Source organism: Pholcus phalangioides, unplaced genomic scaffold (genome assembly GCF_987345545.1).
Source record: "Pholcus phalangioides strain wild (caught in Gottingen) unplaced genomic scaffold, Ppha-v1.0 ptg000015l_1, whole genome shotgun sequence".
Lineage (NCBI taxonomy): Eukaryota > Metazoa > Arthropoda > Arachnida > Araneae > Pholcidae > Pholcus > Pholcus phalangioides.
The window spans coordinates 109,441,083-109,463,784 of record NW_028301608.1 but is presented as its reverse complement, the minus strand read 5'-3'; the positions used below and the strand labels follow the sequence as shown (position 1 = coordinate 109,463,784).

Sequence of the window (22,702 nt, the reverse complement as noted above, 5' to 3'; positions counted from 1 at the left end):
GTTTGAATTGATGCCACTGGCGTTAGGATGCAATATTATGTCCCTAATCGTAAAGTGGTTAGTAGGAGCTCAGAAGAATCAGCCCATTGACACTAAAAATCGAATATAAAATCCAGATGATAAAGAAAACTTATTCTGCAATAAACAAAAGCAGCAGTAGCACTGTACTGTACCGTTAAACATATATATTGTTTCACTCGTAATTCCTGGTTACAAATTTGTTTCACCAACAGTGCGGATTTCGCACTGCTGGCTCTTTTCTTTTATTCGGTATATCTTGTAACTAATAATAATAAAATTATTTATTATTATTAATTATAAGATATACCCAAAAATATATTTTGTGTCTATCCAACGTCGATTATTCAATTGTATTATCAAACACAAAAGGTAATTCATTTCTATTTCTAAAAGTCTGTTGTAATATTTTTTTTTGTTCTCAGAATCCATATTTTTCTTTTGTTTTCAATCATTACTACTGCCATTAAGATACTTAAATTAGTGGTCCACTAGGCTAAGTTGGAGCTGTACATACTGGAAGTATAGTTTTGCTGTAGAGCGCTTACTCTTATCAGATTTTTCTAGCTAGATCTGAATTCTACGGATAACCCATCTACATAGTACTTCGAGGAGAGGGAATTATTGGAACATTATATCCTCAAATTTACAGGCTTGAAGCTAAAAGTGCCCTGAACAGAAATTTTAGTTACGATCACTTGATACTACATTGAGTGTCGAAGTTGTTTATAATCACACACAACAATTTAAGAACGAAGAATTCGTTTAAAATTGCTATACATGGAAAATTATTATTATTATTTGTAAAGAAAATGACACGTGCAACATACACGTGAAAAAATAAATATCAAAAATCAAAAAAGTACTTTTACGTAACACAATTATAATAATTAAATGTCATGTTTGGCGTTTCTAGCATAGAGAAGGAGTATATGCGGTGGGTGTAACTGAATGGAACAGAAAAAAAAAACTTTGAGGGTGTCTCACTAACAAGCCATTCCACTTCTTTTTTAGGAATTATTTTCAATAAGTTCCGAACACCCATTTCGGGGTTGCCCCAGCCCTATTCGACCCACTTTTTCCGGAGAGAGTTCGATGACTATTATTAGACGATGTAATGAGGGCGGTATGAAGAGGAGTTGAATTTTGCAAAAAAAAAATTCTAACAGCCAAAATGGAAACCTATAATAAGATACTCATCAGAACAAACAGAGATAATTTTATTTTATCGTATAAATTCGATATGACTAAATCTACGAAAGAGAATATCTGGCCATTCTTTCTGCTTTTTTAAAAAAAAACATATTTAAGAGGGGTCTCGGACCTTTTAACAAGGTGAAAACTTTGCGCCAATAGAAATATTATTAAAAATACTATTTGACCATTGGTTTATTTAATATTTTTTTTAACTGTTCTTGATTGTACTGCTATCCTATATACGGTAGTATAAAGTTTCATATATCTCTGATAATTGATTTTTTGTAAATTTTTAAAAAAACTGCATTAAAAAACAGCTTGAGCGAATGATAAACCACCAGATCAGTGCAATTGAAAAAAAAAAAAAAATCAAAATAAAGGAAATTGTTCAGTTCATGAAATGAAGCAAAAGTTTGCGATTTCATTGATTCAATCTCATTTAAAATTAAATTTTAAATTCAAAAATTTTGGAAATGTAAAAAATAATTTATGTACTGAATAGTTTCCTTTATGCTGAACCAATTTTTATTCAATTACATTGATGTCATGGTATTTTATCAGGCGTGCAAGCTGTTTATAATGCAGTTTTATGAAAATTTGCAAAAAAAAGTATTAGAGATACTTAAAACTTCGTACTGGCGTACGATAGCATATACAATAACATATATATGTGTAAAAAAATTGAAATAAATCAATTATTAAATAGTATTTTGAATGATATATATTTTTTAATTAAAACAAACAACAAATTACAGGATACAAATACAAAATTACTACTCCCAAGCCCTATATTGTGGAACCCTCCAATATACCACTAGTTGTTTGTTAAACATCAAACAATATCTTCGTCATTTTCAATCGCATCCTCTTGTATAGGCCCCAGTGCCAACAATATTGTATAAATAAATAGAATGTAATACAGTATACAAATACAAACATAAATTACACAAAGACAACCACACAAGATACACACATATATTATATGCAATATTTAGCCCTAAGGGACGGCAAGGTCCTCTCAGCAAGCCTATATGACTTTTATTTTTTTTCCCCTTCAGCAACAGCTCTTTTATGTATTTTACTGTATTTATATATTTTTAACATGCATTGGACAATAACTGATTTCAAATCACTGCATTTATATCTGTGGTTTTGATCATATTAAAGATATTATATTCTGTATTTCTATTACTATTTATGTGAATATTAGTGTAATTGAAGCGATGTAACAAAAAATTTGATTAGAGTTTTGAAACTTTTTATTAGACAGCATAGTTTTCCACCATGTTTAAAGGTATGAGACCCTTAAGATAAAATAATAATTTTCCTCCTAACAATATTTTTCGAGCATAGTCAACTCTATGAAAAAATTTTCTTGAGGAGGAAAACTCTGAGACAAAAATAGACATGACATTCGTAAAAATAAAACAGTATATGTAGATTGAGTGCATTTTTTTTTTTTTATAAAGATTCAAGGTAAACCGGGTGATGTTGAAAAATTTTAAAGGCTCCTCTTTAAAACTCAAGCATTTCTGAAGAAAGAAGGAAAAAGAAAAGCAAGTGAAAATTATATTCAAAAGCAGAAACTTTCACATCCTTCATATCAGACGAAGGCAATGAGTCTGGAAGAGAGTGGGAAAAGAGTCACATAAAGAAAGAAGAGACACAGACTTCTATGCAAATATACATTTGAAGCCAATCTTTTTTGTTCAAGTTTCTGATTTACACACGATCACTATTCAATGCTGACAAGAACATTCATGAAACATATGTACCGATAGAATAAATACGAAATAGAAAACCGTAAAATAGAATTTCTTAACTCGATACCCATGCGTGTTTTTCAAACCTTCCAGACTCTTTTTTGACACTTCTATACACGTGTTAGATTTATGCCTACGTGTTTTGCATATAAAAAATACTGATGCAGACAAAATACTTATAATTACAGGATAAATGAATGAGAATTAGTAAAGAGCCACAAATCTCTACGAAATGCACCGACACGTAGTTAAAGAAGTTCATTCATCTAGGTTTAGAGAGAACGGTCATAGTTTCTTTTCAATGCGGGAAAATACTATTGGAACTGTCATTATGAAAGCGTATGCAGCATAATACCTCAAATGTGCAAGGATCATTTCGAGTTGTGTAACAGTATATTATAATTTTTATATTTTTGCACTATAACATACAGGGTGCAAATAGGCAGTATTGCATTTTACTGGAAAACCATTAATCCTAGAGGTATACTTCCAATTAGAAAAAAAGTTCCCAAATAACGTGCAGTAGCCTACTCAGATGTGCCACTCATATTTCAAGGGGTTGTGAGGTTATTAAAATAGAAAACTTAACTTTTTATACAGTTCCCGTGTGCCCAATAATCCCAATTAGAAAGTTGTTGTGCTGTCTCCCGTTGTCAAAAAAAATCTATGTTTCTATACCTTAAGTGCAATATTCACTGAGACATTCCCGGATTCGAAAAACCGAGGAAAGTTGGGAAAAAACAGCGTTAAATGCAAAAAAACTGTTTTACTCACGTAATATTGTACTTAGAAACTTGGAATTTTTTTTATTGGAACATGAGAGATCTGGCAACAACATTTTTATTGGGGTTTGGGGCACACGGGAACTGTATGAAAAGTTAAGTTTTCTATTTTAATAACTTAACAACCCCTTGGAACATGCATAACATATCTAAGTACTGCACGTTAGCATGTTATTTGGAAACTTTTCTAATTAGAGGTAAACCTCTAAAATCAATGGTTCGCCAGTAAAATGTCATACCCCCGTTTGCTATGCACCCTGTATATATATTGAAATTCTATGCATGTACATTTAATTGGGTGTAACAAAGTTTTCTCTGATACGGTCTGGCTCCTTGACAAAGAAAGTGGCTAAAATTGGCTGAAGTCGATAGAGCCTGGGCCGAGTTCGGTTTGAAAGAAATGATATCATACTGCACTGAGCAGCTATAATGGAAAAGATCAAATGTGATCGCTGCCACCCAGCACTGTGAACAGGGGCTGTATTTGATTGTTCCCGCCGCACTTTTTAGTATGATAGTAATTTGTAACCTTGAATATATATTTGTATGAGTTTATGGTGATATTTGTACCCAATACTACCTTCATACAGTAATGTTTTTGTGCATTCCCAATGGTATAAAAAAAAGGGAAATTTTTGTAAAGTAAATAATATATGCATGTAATTCAAATGTGAATGCCCAGCACTGTCAACGGAGGCTCTGTTTGATTATTCCCGTTGCAGTGCAGGCTCTGTGTGAATTCTGTGTGTGTGTGTGTGTGTATATTGCATATTCTGCAATAGGTCAGGCAAAACTGCTCAGCACTGTGGACGGAGGCTTTGTTTCTTCGTTTCCCGTCACAGTCGAGGCGCGGTATATATGTAATTTGTATACATTGTGTATTGTGTATTTTGATCATTCTCAAAGCTCTCCCACTTCAACTTGCCAGCTTCTTCCTCTTCTTTCTTGCCCACAAGTCTTTTCCACATTTCTTTCGGAATCCCAGGCTGCGGTCTCCGGCCCTTATGTGCCACTGGGCGCACGTGCAATTTTTCTCCCTAGTCATTGGATTCAGTCACCCATTTTTGTCAAATGGCTCGTATGTTGCATTGGTTGATGGCTGTCTTCCTGGGGAGAACGACGCGAGTAATTCGAAACTTGCGAGCACGGGGCAAGGGAAGCCACCACTATAAATCTTTGCTTACTTTTCCGACACAACTCTGCCTCTTTTGAGGGAACGGAAGTAAGGTGCTTTGCATCAGTCCGGGGTTGTGAGCGGTTTAGTTCTATCTATCTATCTATAATGGAAAAGATATAGATACCAAAATGAAGCGCAGCGGGAAACTTGTACCTTGAGCATAGTAAGCCTTGAAACATTTCAAATAGATTTGATAGCATTGTATTCTAGCTGATGTTTTTGGAGTGCAAGGGATAAAAAAATACATATCCTCATATCCTCGCAACTAAGTGTTGTTTCAGTTCTTTGTTTGTGACCATTGGCAGATTTTGCAAGTAGGTACATTTTAGTTATAAAATTGTGCTCTTGTTTTTGCTTTGTTTTTCTACACACTGCAAGGTTGATGAACTATATTTAGTAATAATGCAGTCGACTGATAAACTATACCAAGCAGTGTGAACGAAGAGGGAAAATTATTAATATTCTTCCAAAATGGTGGCACATCTTGTACCTTGAAACGAAAAGATCGTGTACGTTGGAAGAGTATAAAGCTGAAAATTATACTGGTGTACCTTGAAATTTAACAAAAACAATTTCTAATTCTTGTTTTCCTTCGCTAATATATTTTATATTCTATTTCCCATCCTCTTCTCTCATGAGAATTTCAGGAACACTAATTTCTTCTCTATTCACATTTGATTATCTCCCGGTCAAATTTGTTAGAAAAAAGATACAAACTATACACATTTCACAATGTGAATGGCTGTACGCATTTCACAATGAGCCACAACATTATGGGTAACAAAAACTTTCATCAAGAAAATTCAAAATTAATTTCCTTGGTCGGGAAGGTGAGAAAATATTTCATTATCGATCAGTAGTGGTGACAGATATAGCAAGTGTTGACACCAAAGGTTTTGCATCTCGAATGAATTAACCAGAAATTTTCTACCGATCGAATTGGGTCGCAAGTGAAAGTGAAGGCACCATCTATCGGTAGTCGCCTCAGGTCCGGTACGGAAAGAACTGTATTGTTTGAATATGTATTGTTTTCCAAGGACCGAACTCGCGGACCTGACGGCAGTTTTCATGGTGGTAGACAAGCATCGTACCACCACTCCACTATGGCTATGGTGAGAGCAGACAAAAGAAAAAACAATTTTGAAAAATAATGCTTCAAAGTCTTTCCTGTAGAGCTGATTAGGTATTCACTGAAAATGTGCTGTTAATTTTTTCGCTTCATTTCGCTGCATCGAAAATTCCATAAAACGAACTTGATTCAAAATATTCATCATTTAAGTAACAAAATTCAATGATTAAAATCAAATAAATTTTTATACCGTGTAAGTTATAAACAAATAATACATTTTGGATTTTATATGGGGAAGGGGGAGGCTCGAGATTGATCTTCGTTATAGGGTGTTCGCGGTACAGGTACAAGGGCTCCACTGTGTATTTATTTTCATATGGTCCGCGATATAGAAAAGGTTTAAATCAATGTTTGAAAGGATGTTTGCATCAAAGATTCCACATATCAATATAGGTTGTTCACTCTTATCATTGCCCAATGGCTATTTCCTGAATCATCATTGGTTTTAGAGACAATTTTCAATTAGAAAAAATGTTTCGAATGATGTCACCCATCATCTTAAATGCCGGTCAAATGAAAAAAAAATTATTAGTAAAAAAGTTACAACTTTTAAATTTTTATACGGTCGCTCTGTCCCTTAACTTCCAATGAGAAAGTTGTTGCACTGTCTCTCCTGAGGCTAACCAAAGAATTTCCATGGTTCCTAAGAGAAATAATCGCTGAAGTATTCAAATTCAGAAACTAAGAAGAAAGAACAGCATAAATGAAGGAAAAGAGCATTGTCAGTTAGTTTAAGCCGTTCTTTGCCCTTTTTCACGAATTTTCAAATTCAAATATCTCAGCGAAATTCGCAAATCACGATTTTTGGAATGATAAAATATTCTTATAGTCTTACCATTGTTTATGCTATAAAAAGTTCTTTTACAGACGTTTTTTAAGGGTGAAAAGGGTAATCCGCCCAGATCTTCAACCACAACCCATGCATACATTTACAGCTACAATAAGCCCATTAGTACACAACATACAGAAAATACTTTTCAGGCTTATCATTTAAGTCCCATTCAAATTAAATATTTTTCTTAGGGATTTATCATTTTGTTCCATTGCCCACAAGTTTTTCCGTTAATTCCTAGCGGAAAGGGGGAAAAAACGGAAACAATTCCATGAATGCCCAATAAGAAAAGAGTACTATAAAGAAAAGCAGAACAATAAACACAAAAGGTGCGAGAAATAAACTGAAAGATGATATTATAAGAGAGAGACCTTTGAAAAAAAAAAAAAAAAAAAAACAGTGAACTTTCACATCTTGAACGGGGTAATTTAGAAACGGTCAAGGCAGTAGACATTGAAAGGGGGGGGGGGGAGAACGCTTAAGAAAGAATGAAAAAGTAGAAGAAAAATGTCCATTCACTCATCCATAGAGAGGGAAGATCCGAAAGAAAACGCAAATCACAGAAAAAGTACCAAAAAAACCGGTCCCTTCTAAAGTGAGTTTCCTTCCAAGTGAGAGAGAAGAGTGTTTTCGTGTGGTCGGTCGGTAAGTGAAGTGAGAAAGCATAGAAAACCAAAGCACCAACAGTCGAGGTTCGGACAGCCTCGAGACCACAACAAGCCACGGTTAGTTAGGCTTCCACAGCCACCAGAGGTAGACAATCACGCGCGCGTTTGTTACAAACTCTGCAAAGTAGGTAGCCACAACAGAAAAAAAAAGCATATCTTGTCTTTTTTTTCCTACTCGGAGAGAACTTGGACTTCTTTTCACTCTTATTGGCATCATTGTTTCTTTGTGTATTCGCTACTCTTTTTTATTATTATTATTATCTCACGAGAAAATGGGATAGTTACAAAATAACGGAGATATTAGCTACGGACTTCCGAACGGGTATTCCTTGGAAGAGAGAGTTCTTCTTGAAGCAATGTTGGGAGTTTTTTTGCTCTTTTTTGGCAGTTCTTTCTTCTTTTCCTCGTTCCCTATGGGAAACTTGTGTTGACAGACAGGAGAGAAAAATAAAAACAACATTCGAGAACATTTCGGAGGAAGGTGAGTGACAATCTCTTTAAGATTTCATCAAATATAGAATTATAATAATTCAGTGCATATTTTTTATTATATATTTAATACTGTACTATAAGACAATAGTGTTGCATGGAGTTACAGATATCCCTCACCTCACGCATTTTCGATTTTACGCGATTTTGAAAAGTTGATGTAAGAAATCGCAATCCACGAACTTTGTAAAGAGAAAGATGTACTCTCCACTTTTCAATACAAGATATACAGAAAAACTGACTATTTATGTAGAGATACTGATTTTTGGAAAAATTTCATCCTTGCCGCTACCGGGACACGAACCCTCGAATGCGGGTCGAGCGTTCTACCAACTAAGCTATAGCAAAAGATAGAATAGATAGACCGGCATTCGAAATTCGGCCTGGTTTTTTATTTCATTAATTCTGAAAATGCCTTAGAAAATTACAGGTATGGCGTAGCTGCAGTGACAAAATGTGGTGATTAAGAAACCTCTTTGCTTTTCTCGATCAAGTTGTTAAACAATAAATTTTCAAAAACAAATAAAAGTTTGAAAATTTGGTTTTTCTTTTTGATAATTCAATGCCCATTTTAATATTGTTCAGCTGGTGTGCATCGAGAATGTGTACTGCTTCACACCGATTATGTTTTTTCAGCCTATATAACAAGATGTGCCATTCAAAATCTGAATTTTTTTGTCGTCGTTAAGAATATGGAAAACGTATCGAAAGTTCAGATTGTAATACGTCAATGGAAGTATATTTCCTTAATAGCATAAGCATGTGTGATAATCGAAATTTAGGAAAGTTTCATAATGGATGATTATGAACTGTTTCTGTGAATCAGGCTTTGACCATAGTCAAGGAATTTTGCACTGATGCTGATTCCAGAACAGTGGAATAAATGTACGAGCTAAGATCAATTATATCATAATTTATAAAAATTTGTGGAAAAAGTTTCGTAGTGTAGTCACACATTTGCGGTTGACACGTTATATGACAGTCATTACGGACGTTAAAAGTGTAGTCATTTTACGAATCCGGGATAGATTAATTGGATAATTCGAAACTTTTTCCAGTGACTTTGGATTTCGAATTAACCCAGTTCGCATCAATCTTACTCGAATTCTAAGTAGTTCAGTGGCACTTTGAAGTACTGCGACACACCGTTGGGAATCACGATCGTACTCACTGTGTACTCTCAAATATGATTTTGCCTCGAAATATCTCACTCCATACTGGCACACATTGGATGAGAGCATTTGCTTCGTTACGGTAAAAGTAATAAATGTGGGGATCATACATAACCCCGCCCACCATTTTATGAAGTTTGATAAATTTTGTTCATACAGAGTGTTCTGTAAAATGGACTGACAAATTCAGAGGGTTATTAGTACACATCAAGAGGAAGAAAAATTGCAACGGAACACGGTGTCGCAAACCACGTTGAGAGGGTGAAAATCGCGAAAAACGCATGCAGGTTTCAACGTCACGCTGGAACAAAAAGTACAATAATAACTACAAAAAAATTTATTTGATTATTACAAGAGTCCCCTGACCAAAGTCCATAGGAGCTGCGACGCACACTGAAAAAACTTTGGAAAATGAGGGCGACATTTTTCATTCCCCCCCCCCCCCCCATTTAATTATAAAACTTACCAACTTGGTTTTGGGGGAATTATGCATAACCGCCGGCAAACGTGATAGATGTTAAAAAAAATTCACCAAACTCTTACCGAGACGACCAGTGATTATCACCGGCTTGGTAAAATAATCAATTTCACTTTTTTTGCACTTTTGCAAGCGTGAATAATTCCGAAACGAAGATGATAAGTTTATAAATAGGTGACAGGAAAATAAATAATAAAAAAAAGTTATCACCTTCTTTTTCTTCATTTCAAACCAGTTCATCGGTTTTTTTGCTCGTACGTGATACATGCACTGCGTATTCCCGCTTGAATTAAATGAGAATAAGTATGAGAAAAAAAAATTAAATACTGATCTTGTAATGTTTGCTTTTTTTACCATATCACCATATGCGAACGAAACCAACGTTACGCATGTAACTCATCATCCCAGACTGACGTTGATGCATAATGTCCGGTAAATTTAAGTAATTCATTAACGATTTATCATACCAATAGGACCTGGGGAATGTACATAATCACCTGTAAATATGATAAATGCACTCAATATGTGAACAAAATTTATCAAACTTACCGAAATCGTTGATGGTTATATAAAACTGGCGATTATACATAATCACCGGTTCATCGTTTTTACCGTAACATGAATATACTACTGACTAATGATCTATGATGAGTATTTTATAAAAATGAATCACGCTCTTTCATCTTGATTTGAAGTATGATTTCAATTCATACTGTAGGTAGTAAATTAGTGACTATTAAACGATACGATGTTCATGCTTACCCACATCCACCCACCCACACACACACACCCTCTGGACCAAGATTTTCAGCTGGCCACCGCTCATATTGATTTTTTACTGAATTTATGAACTGAAAAACTAAAATGTTAGTTAACCTCCCACCTTGAGTTTCCAAATATGAGTCCCGTCAGCTTCCCTCTTATTTTGGCCATGATGCCGTGGTGTATATCATTTATCCCAATAATATAATAGGGGAAGACTAAATCATTGCATTCCTTGATTGCTTTTCTTGATTTTTTTGAGCGAAATGGATAACCCTTGATATCTCTCAGGGCATCGGTTTGGCTTGGCTTCTTGTTCTATGTTGAAGATTTCGCTTTTTGAAACAACATATAAAGTGGTAAACACTAAGTGCTAAAGAATGACTAAGTGCCTTCAACGCCACTAATATACCGATAGGATTTTGTTTTATCGTTTTTCAGAACAAAAACTTGAGTCATAATTAAAAATGTTATATATCTCTTGAGTCTAATATGGTTATATGCATTGATTTTCACCCTCTTCCATTGTATTTGTTTTTCCCTATTCATGTTTTATTGCCCCCCACCCTCCCGTTTTGTATGTTTTGTGTCAATAAAATTAAAAAAAAAATTCAAAATCAGAATGAGCAAAATACAGATGCTTCTCGCTTTACGCGATTAATTGGTTCCGCAAAATACGCGCAGAGTGAGGTGAATTTAACATGGATAAGATGACAATGTGGAGAGTTTCTTCAGAATTGTGAAAGAAAAAATTGACTAACAGCAGAATAATTTTTTTCTAAATGAACTTTTTATAGATTAACCTTCCGAATTTACGATGTATGAATGAATTTAATCAATATTTTTTACTTCTGATTGGTTTTTGTGAGGGTGGGTCTTTTTCCTTCAAGGTCTTGGAATGATTAGTCCAACTTTTTAATGAAATAGTCAAGATTCAGATAAATAGCTTTCTTTGTTCCAAAAAAATTGATTGGTGTAGCAAGCCAAAGAATAATGGATATACTTCTTGAAAATATATCATTTTTAATCTTTTTTTCCTCTCATTCCACAATCATTTTCTTTCTATTAAAATTCTGATGTTATTGTCAATGCGTTAATAAAAAATGTTCATTAGTGAACTCTGATGACTATTATTTGAGCGTTTCATGTGCACATTTGTTTCATTTACTTCTTCAAATCACGTAGAATTTTTCGCAAACTGAATTTGCTCATGAAAAAAAAATCATGATTTTTTTCCGTCCAGCTTTGAATTATCCAAAAAAATTCGAATTAAACAAGAAATTTTTAACATTTAATTAGAAACAAAACTCGAAGGAATTAGTAAAAGTTCGCATTATCCAAAATTCGAATTAGCCAAGTTTCACTGTATTTGAAATTCTTAATTTCACATCCATAAGGCCACCACAAACGTAAAAATAGATATATGAGCTGCGTATTAAATTCAATTCATTATGGTAATCAATGTTTTTATTTATTTTTTTCTACACTGCAACCTCTTCACACCTGAGCCAAAAGCGACTATTAAAAAAACTCGATTCATTTGTGTTTATTGTATGCCAAAATACCCTTTAAAAAAGAAATAATAATTATTTGGGTCGATATCTTTACTAAAACCATTTGAGATACATATATGCGTATCTCAAGTCTTAACTTGGAAAAAAAACAACATTAAAAACCATTAAAAATGGGGAAGAGCGAAAAAGGATAAGAAATGTAAGAATGAAAATATTCTTCGATATTATCATATATTGGTCTCATCTCATATACCTGTATGATTTAATATTGTATGTCACTGCCTAATTTTAGTAACTATATATGTAGAGAGTTTCCTGACACGTTCTTAATGGGGTCGGAATGGATTAATGGTTTTAATTTCAGATTACAGATCGACCATGAAATTATCGCAACCGTTTGCCCATCACTTATAACTAACTAATCGCCTACCGTGACCTGTCCTATTTAAATTCAACCGAAACTCTCATTATCCACTTAGAAAGATTTTTCACCTGAAAAAAAATTGGATTTCGATTCACTTTTATCTTATTCTAGGAGAAAGACACCGAATTTTTTCGTCGTTTCGTTTATATATCCATGTATATAGTGAAAACTTACTTTTTTTGTGTGATCAATCACATATATAAATTCAATTTGCAAAAACAACTCTCTCTCTCGATGCATTTACAATGAAGTTCCCATTCTCTTATTACGTCACCTAACTTCTTAAGTCGGCGTTTATCGAGCCCTTCGGGAAGATTTTGACACTGATTTCGACCACATATTTGTCTGTAACAGTGATTCTCAAACTTTTGTGAACCGCGGCTTCCCTGTCCTAGACAACGTTTATCCGCAGGTCCCCAGAATAGTCCAGTAGATATTTTGCATCCATAAAAGAACTGAGGACAGAAACACATCGATAAAACCAGGACGTCGCGATGCCCCGGACAAAGGTTGGTGACACCCCCTAGGAACTATGACACACATTTCGAGAAACTCTGGTCAGAGAGTGGAAAATTTTATATATGATGATGACGAAAGGTGGAAAAATTTTCTGGTTCAAGTTATGTTAGGCATTTTCTTTAACTCTTCCACAAAATACAAGTCAACTTTATCATTAAGAACAAAATCTGGGTGGAAAATTTCTATTTTTACATAAATATATAAACATTTCGATCGGAAAACACGTCAGACGGTGTGGAATTTGAGTGAAACTTATTTCAAGAAGTATATATGATAGATAATAATAGGGAGCACTCCATGAACAAATAGCCTTGGCTGATATATCCCGACGAAATACGTGTAATAGATCAAAAAAATTCCATTCTCCAAAAATAAATTCCATCGAAGGGAAATACGAGAGCTCGAAAAAGACGAAAAGAGCTCGAAAAGAGAGATTCTTGACCAAGGTCGAATAAGTTTTCCACGAAAAACGGTGAATTTCGATTTATCGAAAACAACTCACGATCACACACATACTCAAGGATTGATTTGATTGATGGATTCGTCATTTCATACGATCACCATGCGCTGTAAACGATTACGGCGAACCAATTCGAAATTATGATAGAACTCTTGTGAAGTCGGGCGTTACGACACACTTTTCTCTGGATGTTTACTTAAGACGAATGAAATCAGAAATCAATCTAAGAAACTAAAATCTCGAATTCTACAAGGGGAAAAAAATCACCAAGAAAATGCTATAAGTTGGAGAGTAAAAAATGATTTGAACACATAAAAACACGACGAAATAGTCTGAGCAATTTGCTTCCATTTGCAGTAGATAAATATCCTACTTGAAATAATAAGGAGTGACTCAGAGCGATCGAGCAGCCAGTGTGTGGTTTCGACCAATCAGCAAACAACGTAATCCGATTCGAAAGGCTTTGCTGGAAATTTCAGTATTTTTACACTCAGTATTTTTGACTTAACCATTTCACGTACAAGCTTTCGGCAAGAAATTTGGATTGTTTTCATCTGATGAATCGGCGATAAATCCGGTAACTTTGCGCTAACCTAACTGCACGTCAGAAAAAAGAAGGGGGAGAGAAAAATATATAAAAGGAAAAAGTATAATAGATAAGAATGGTTTTTTTTTGGAGTCCTCCTTTCACCCTCACCCTACGTGTTCTCTTTCATTCTTATATGTATAGTTGAAAGATATACAAATATTACATGTGCGGGAAAAAAATCATTCGCAGGAGCGTAGAAAGAAAAAAGAACTTCCGCAGAGAACTTACTTGAAATTATTCCACTGGTGTTTGGACGTAATATTACGCCTATGATCGCAAAGAGGTTAACCCTTTCAGTAATACATTATGAAAAAATAAAATAATTATTATGAAAAATTTTTGGTACTAGTATTTGGTATGGTATTTAGTACTGTGGTATTTTAGTTCTAACTAAGGCCTAGGGGAGAAAGCAACAAATTGCGCACGTAATAACGAATATTTTATTATTTTACTTTAATATTATTTTTTAAGATAGCCATAATTTGTTTCATACATTTGTTAGGGAGCATATCGCATTTTTTTACTGCATTACACAAAAGTGTAAAGCAATAAACAATTTTACGTGGGGGTCATCTAACTAAAATTAAAATATTTAAAAAACAAAATAGCAACGCTAAATAACCTATGTAGGGAATGTTACGGGGGTTAAAAAGTTGGTGCTACTTCAAAGTACTGTCAGCACTAAAAGTTTTAACTTGCTGTGGAATCAGACCTGTGAATTTGCTCATAAATTGTTTAAAGAATTTATAAATCTGTAATCAAATCGCCCATTTTTCTTTTCCATGTGGACTAATAGAAAAACTATTCAGAACCATCTTTAAAAAGAAAAGCTCTTTCCTTAATCACATGCATCGTAGACCGACATGGCACTGGAGATGAGCCCCATGAAAGAAAAAAAACATGTTCTGTCGCAGTAAAAACTGAGAAAGCGGGTATAATCCTTTGTGTATATTAATGTGGTAACAGTTTTTTCCTCAAGGCATCTACTTGTATCAAAACATCGTATGTGCGCGGAAAGAAAAGACCAAAAAAATAAATAAAGATACACGTAACTGCGATATCGCGGAAATAACAATCTCTTTCCGTACCGATTTTCTGCAGTTCATGGCGTGCGTATTTGTGCGCACAATGTTTTCTATAATGTATGCAGCAAGAAGCATTACAGCCTCTCTCGAAACAAGCCAAGCGAAAATTTCATCCATTCTGATTCGATGGAGAAAGCCTCGCGCTTCCGCGTTCTGTGAACCAGCGGGGACCATCATGCTGGTCAACCGCAGGAGAAGAAGAAGAAGAAGAAAAAAAAGAATAATACAAACGTGAATATGTATTTATGCTGTATTTTGCTGGTCGCTGTGTTGATTGTGTGGCTCTTTACTTATTCCTTCTATAATCTTTTGTTCCGGTGCGCGGATCTTCACCCCTCCCTCCTCGTGGGAATCAGATCTGATGATGCGGAAAGCTCTATAAGGTCACTCACTCACTCATTCTACTGATATGACAAGAGAAAGTAAGGGATTCGCCTCGGATAGTTCAGTAGGATTTAATTCCGAATTTACAGTTAGACATCCAGCACAGATTATCAAGCACGCACGTAGGATCAGAGAGAGAATAAAAAAAAAAAGGACTTACATTAGAACATCGATTACCCGAATACCGATCAACCAAAACATCAGTTAACCGAAAGTGTTCTAGTCGACAAAGTCACTGCCTCGAGAAAGTAGGGGGGGGGGGGAGGAAGAATGTGAAGCGATTAGAACAACAAGAAGAATGTGATGATGTCCAATTTGCTGTCTTTAAAACGTTTGCGAGATTTAGCGGCAAAAAAAACGAATCTCAGCTCTGAAGCAATGAAGTAAAAGAAAAATTTGGACTTTCCTCCAAACTGTAGGCCTACTTTAATGACCATTTAAAACTTGTCAAACTAGGCTAGTCAGATCTCTGTGTTATTTGTTAGGGGTGTGACACAAAATGTACTATATAGTTTAATATCACTGTTTCCAGTATCATATTGCTCCTATGACACTGGTACAATTTTTTTCCGTGAATGATCGGCTAACCGAAAAATCAGTTATCCGAACAATCCCAGTCCCCAATTGTTTTGGATAATCGATGCTCTACTGTATTATACAATCAAACGGAAAATTTGGTACCTCTCTCTCACTTCGAGTGGAAAGTTTTTTCCTCATTAAGCTACAGCCATACTCGTGTCCATCCAGGTTTAATACGTTCCAGAGTTGGCCACGGGCAAGTATTATGGCCGTTCCACCATTGACAATGATCGTGAAATGTTGGAGGCTGATCGAAAAGAACAACCAGGACATTCCAGCCCCAACCCCAAATCAAAGGAGCCGCCTTAGTCTAGCCCCACATTGCTGGAAGAACGCCAACAGTCCCAACATGGTGATTATTCTGGAAGCAAATATTCGCCAAAGAACATTGGACTGGGCTGGACCAGTGTATAGCCAGCCAATACCACTGGCTTCATTACAGCAGGAGAAGGCAAACACATTTGTCAAAGACTATTCAACCAGGCTAGACAATAGAGCTTAAGGCTAACTCAATGATACCCCACCCCCAAGACAATCCAACGGACCAGAGATTGAAGAGTGGGTGGAAGGTGATGAGAATCCCATAAAATAATGTGCGAGGAAGTGAGCTCAATATGGTCAAACACAACATTATGACATCCGTCTCCTGTATCAGACTAGGTTCTGATACAGGAGGTATACTATATTGTATACTATAACAAGGTTCTACTGTATCAGAGATACAGTAGAACCTTGATTATTCGGGGTAATGATGAATGAATGAGATGGGGAACACGGATAACAGAAAACCATGGTTATACCATCAAAAATGAGGGGAAAAAATGTAAAATTTGAAATATATGATTAAAAAGGGTTCGAATGAAATAATGTATTCATGCAATTTCCTGGCTTAAAATTAATATTCACTTACTTCTATCCTCAGGTTTTTTCGTAAAGCTCTGCTGAAAATTGAAGAGGGTGAAAAAAATATATCGCATCAAAGAAAACTTTTTTATTCGCACATTTAACGTAGTTTCACCGTACAAACCGGGTACGATTTTTGCGCCGACAAGTGCAGCATTTGCCCGGGCCCTCACAATTTCGTACCAAAAGCATTTGAGCAGTATATAATCAAGTTATAAGGATCTTAAATGCCCATTTTTTCCAGGATAACTTCAAGTACCGTGGATGCAAATAAAGCAACAAAAATTGGGCTTCACAGACGTGAAGTCTGCTTTTTTCCTTCTTCATACTTTTCATTACAAAAACACCGCAATTTATGTGTAAAACAAATTTTAATAATCCAAATAATCATAACAATTTTCATTTAAGTAAAAATTGAATGAATAAAAATACGTCTTCAAATGAACTAAATAATATTACCCGTCGTTCAGTGCAATAATTTGAATGCTTGGCTTTATTTCACCTCCCGTGAGGGTATGAAATTTTTGTAATCCGATTAATGCACTTCTCGGACAATCCACCATAGGATGATCGAAAGTATATTGTAGTATCAGATCTGTGAATAGCACGGTTTTAACAGTTTGACCCTAGAGTATTTTTTTCTCTGTGCAAGCACACTGCATCAATCAAATGTGCCTTCGATTCGTAAAGCTACACCGAAACAATGAAATTGAAACTCATGATATCACCAGGAACACTTCGATAATATCATCCCTCATCGCATCTGTTTTATATGATAATGATATTCACATAGGGTCTCTTAGGAGCCGTGAGAACTGCAACTTAACGTCATGTAAACAACAACAATAACCGAGAGAGACAAACAAGAAACAATATATGAACTAAGAAGCAGCAATGAAAGTGTAGCGGGCACAAACAGAATCTGATCAGAGCCAGCCAGCCCTCGTCTGTCTTCCGAAGAACAATCTCGGAAAAAGATCTTGATAATTGAGCCAAATCTGTTCAAGTCTCCGTCTCAATCTCTATTTTCTTCTGGACTTATCAAACAACGGATTGCCCCGAAGGCAAGATAGATATACACATAGTACAATGTAACTTCGGCAGTTCAACTTCTCCACGAAGAAAGATCTCGTGTAATCTCGGGAACATTAAAAACAAGAAATAATAATAATGATGGCGGTAACGGAGAAGGGGCGTCTAGACGAGAATCACAAGCTGAAAAAAATAAACAAATAAAATAAAATGAAATAAAAATACCAGCAAGGTCATTTTTACAAGGGATGGTTGGTTAATAACCACAAAGACAATCCGAGATAAAAAGTGAAATCAAAAGGGAAACGTTATCCACAGCCGTGGGAATTCTGGGTATGGATAAAAAAGAAATGGAGCTGACGAATCTCCGTATTTCTGTTGTTATATTGAACGATTCTTGGAAGATCAATAGAAGTGAAAGAAATCAGAAATTTCCGCTAAATTAAACTCACGTGTAAGGACATTCACATATAATGTATATGTAAGACAGTTTTGAAAAAATGCCGGAAAAAAAATTGCTGAGAGTATTAAATTTGAGAAATATTGCTCTTTACGGAAGTTTGCTCACGTGAGACCTCTTTTTCGGATTACAGTGATACTTTGATTAACGAAGACAATTTGTTCCGGAATCCCATTCGTTAGCCGAAACGCGATTTTCATAGGTTTCTATAGAAAATCGTTTAATTCGTTCTAGGAAGTGTCCAAAATTTCAGAGTAATTTTCGTGAAACACCAAGAAGCGCTATAAAAAAAAAGATGAATGCTGACCGAAGGTTGAGATAAACGACTTCACAACTGGATGGAGAACAATTTAAAGATGAAAAACTAAACATATCTTTTATTTTATACACTATGTACGCTATACAAATACAAAGATCCCAACAGGTAAATTGCCCAACGAGGTGGCTGAAAAAAGATGCTCGTAAAAAATATGGATGACTAATATAACCAAAATACAGCAACCCAATATAAAAGCATATTTAACGAGAGAAGAAAAAAACTAACAATTAATACTATATAATGCACTGCCCACAATAGAAAAATTTATGGTGGTCTTATCTACGTATGAATAGCCTCTCGATTCATTCCACTATGTTCATCATAGTTTATTTTAAACGTGTGAATTGTATTAGAATTCACGACCCCTGGAGCTAAGTTATTCCATTTATTAACAACAGGGATAAACTTACTGCGACACCACAACCTGGAATTGTCCCTTACTAAACGATGCTGGTGTCCCCTTGTCGGAGCAGTTGATTTAAGGTGTATCAATATAACTCATGGATCAGAATTTCAAACAGTTTGATTGGTATTGAAGTTTCACTGTGTCATGTTCAAATCATAGAACGAAAATGTTCAAATAGGCAGTACACAAATTTCAAACAATACATTTGCATATTCATATTTTATATATTATCTGCACTATGCAGTTGTGTTCGTGAGTCATATTGAAAAAAGTTTGTGAGGTGGTGTGCTATATGGTATAGACAGCTAATTTTTTTCTCACATACACACACACTCTATGCAGAGTGAAAATATAAGTTCCTACAATGTTCAGATTGTTCAGTTTGGTATTAAAAGTCATATCGTAGGTAGTGAAACCGTTTATGTTTTAAGGCTTCACTTTTTTTTTAAATGCATTTTCTCTTAGCTTAATTATTCATTACACATGAAATGGCTCAAAATCTTTTTTGAAAGGGTAAATGGTTTATCTGGAAAGCGATTCCCAGTGGGAAGTAAATTAATGTGGCTCAAGTGGCAGTTACTCATTGTACGCAACTTTTTAAGAAAACTCGGTAAGTGAGGTCATCCATTGGTACACAAATGTTGCTGACCTCACACCTATAAAAGTCGGTATTCGTTACAAATTATGTATAAAAATAGGCTAATATTTTTCATATGCTACTTTCATAAAAGAGTCTGGCGGAGATTGTAAGACTAAAAAAAATTCATCTCATTAATATCATCAGACATTTCGCCGAGAATCTTTGAGAGAAAGGAGAAGAGAGAGAACCAAGACCATAAAATTCGGAAGTGTTTCTTTTTCTCTCCTGCTTACACGTTCACAGTATGCCATCGACACTTTCGGCCCAGAATAACAAAAAAGTTAAATACATAATACCAGCGCGGTATGGGAGATACTGGAACTAATCGCCCAGCCATTTTCCAACCCATTGTATTTCTGTGTAATCCGATGTTCCTCCGGCCCTATAACGAGAAGTCCAACGCCATTTAAAATACAAAGAACTAGCTCAAATTAGCGAGGCCAGAAGGGGGCTGCCGGCAAATATGAAAGCGTCTCTTGCCAACCTACCCTCCCGCACAAAACAAGACAGTCAAGTCCATAGTCACGCAATACCGATCAGTGTAAAATACACACATACAGATGTATATATGTGCAAAAGAAGAGGCTAAGGATTGTAAAAACATTTTTTTTTTATGATCATGAATTTTCTGTTAGATAAGAGTAAAAGTACCATTCCTTATAGGTGGAGGAAGGGCACTCGCTATTTATGGAACATAACTTCACCACTGGAATCCGGATCCTTAGAACGAGCTCTTTAAAACCAGCAAATAGGTGCCGAAAGAACTTCCCAACATATTAATACATCGATTGCATTACTTAATCTCTCGCATAAGAAATCGAGAGCGAAGTTTGGATGTTTTTTGCCCCTTGAGATAGGTCAGCCTCACCCTGTTTCATTTACTACGTCCTTACTAAATCTGGAACATTCATTCCTATCAAAAATATTATTGGCTATTTTAAGAACTAAGGATAAAGAAGGAGCATAGAGCGATGGGTCATCTTGAATATATGAGAATTATTATTAGTGTAAAGCACGTGGTGCCAATTCAAAGAGGATTAGACGCATTTCATTTACTGTCATAATACGTACGAGTCGATTTGCTACGAACCAAGACGAATAGATTTGAGGTAAGAATAATCCTCCAGACATTAGGTCATGCAAGTACTATATGACGAAACCTCGCTCTCGTTTGTATAGTGTCCAAGCGCGTTCTTAGATCGGCTTATTCCAATCAACTTGATTAGATGAGGGTTTTTATCAGAATTTTACGAGTCAAATGCAATGGATGGCTTGCAGAGTGAAATATAGCAAATGCAGCGGAGAAAAAAGAAGTAAGTTAAAGGCAATGCAATCGTATTAATTAGTTTCGATAAGCCGGGCTTGCCCTCGAAAAAGACATTTCATTTGTTACGGGATCAATACCTTCCCAAAACGATGAGCAGTATGGTAAGCAAGTAGCCATTGAAACTAAATGCGTATATTCCAAAAGATGCATAAATGAGATAAAAATAATGATTTCAGAAGCTGTACAATTTTTAAAAATTGAACAGTTTCAATTAAGGTCTTTGAGAACAGATAGGCGGGCTACATTGATTGTGTGAAAGACGACGTCCAAGCGTTGTGCCCCAACAGCTTTCAAATTCATAAGATCATAAGCATGAGAATAAAGCTTCTATAAAATATTTTACACAACAAAGAGCGTTAAAAGAGCCTCCATAATTTTCTCACTCCATGAGACAAAAGTACGTTAGAAATGCAATTTCGAAGAGTAGGCTGTAGAGAAAGATCGCTCAACCGTATCAAAAATGTGCGCAAGTTCTTTATACGAAAACTAAATATACATGAGAGAATACCGAAGGCGGTATACACAACTGATGATATATTGGAGGGCAGAAACCCTTATATTGAAAAATGGGTGAAAAAAATGCGAAAGTGATTTATGTAATTATCTGCGGATCCAGATTTATCATGATTAAAATACACCTTCAAAATGCGTATGAGGGTTGCGTACCCCCCCTATGAAAAAGTATGCGCACCTTTTAAAATGTGTAGGAAACTTAAGTATTCCTATAGAAATGCGTATAGGAGCTTGCGTATCCCTAGAAATACTCCGAAGGCCCTCGTGCACCTAGATATGAGCAGAGGCTTTCTTACAGCTATAAATACACAAGAGTTCGTAACCCAAAAGAAATACTTCGTAGAAGAGCATATTCTATGTATGCTATGAAATGACAAATATTTTTCATTTAGACATTACTTTAGCTGGATTTTCACGCCATTGCTTATTGTTTTTCCGTGTACCACTAATGGCACGTCACGTACTCCCAGGGGCATTCATACCACAGGTTGGGAACCACTGATCCAATCCATTAGAGACCGCCAATTTTATCACGCTTCACCAAATACATTTCACTTCCTAATAAAGCTGCCTCCAGAAACAAGTTCATACCTGCAAAATGGGGTTATAATAAAGAATAAAATATGGAAAATGGGATGTTGAAACTATGTTGAGGATATCCACTGCCTATCTGTAAGGGTTAAATCAGTTAACCTTTAACTTCCATCCCCAGAAAATCAAGCCTTGGTTTGAGGTCGAGGAGCCACCAGGCGTTTACCAGGACGCTATTTCAAACGTTCTGGGTCCGGTTGCAGAAGAAGAGGAAAAAAAATGACAAGGACGAGACTAACAGTCTGCGGTTTTTAAATATGGGGGGAAAAATTCAAATTTGAGAAATTAGGTACAGCATCTGACTAGACGAACCGTCGTCGATCAGTTGTTCAGATCTCATATGGTACGTCACGAATAGTTTGAAGAAAAGTCTGCAGGGATGTACGAATTCCACCAAAGAGGGAAAACTGTAGACATTCGAGGCGATCTCTTTCCTATGAAGGCCAACAAGTGACTAGCAAGTGATCTAATCGACGAATGCACATCACGA

At 35.5% G+C, this 22,702-nt stretch overlaps 2 protein-coding genes across 3 annotated transcripts in view; one reads left to right on the top strand and one right to left on the bottom strand.

Annotated features, from left to right (window-relative positions):
* Rab3GAP1 (RAB3 GTPase activating protein subunit 1) overlaps nt 1-22,702 on the bottom strand; it is a 215,056-nt gene that overhangs the window by 121,224 nt on the left and 71,130 nt on the right. The window lies entirely within an intron of this gene.
* LOC149077550 (uncharacterized) overlaps nt 7,525-22,702 on the top strand; it is a 49,785-nt gene continuing 34,607 nt past the window's right edge. Inside the window, exon 1 of one of the 2 annotated variants that reach the window (XM_089245111.1) lies at nt 7,525-8,047. The gene's annotated coding sequence lies outside the window, so the exon portion shown is untranslated. The remainder of the gene's footprint in view (nt 8,048-22,702) is intronic. The other variant, XM_089245112.1, reaches the window with a different exon arrangement.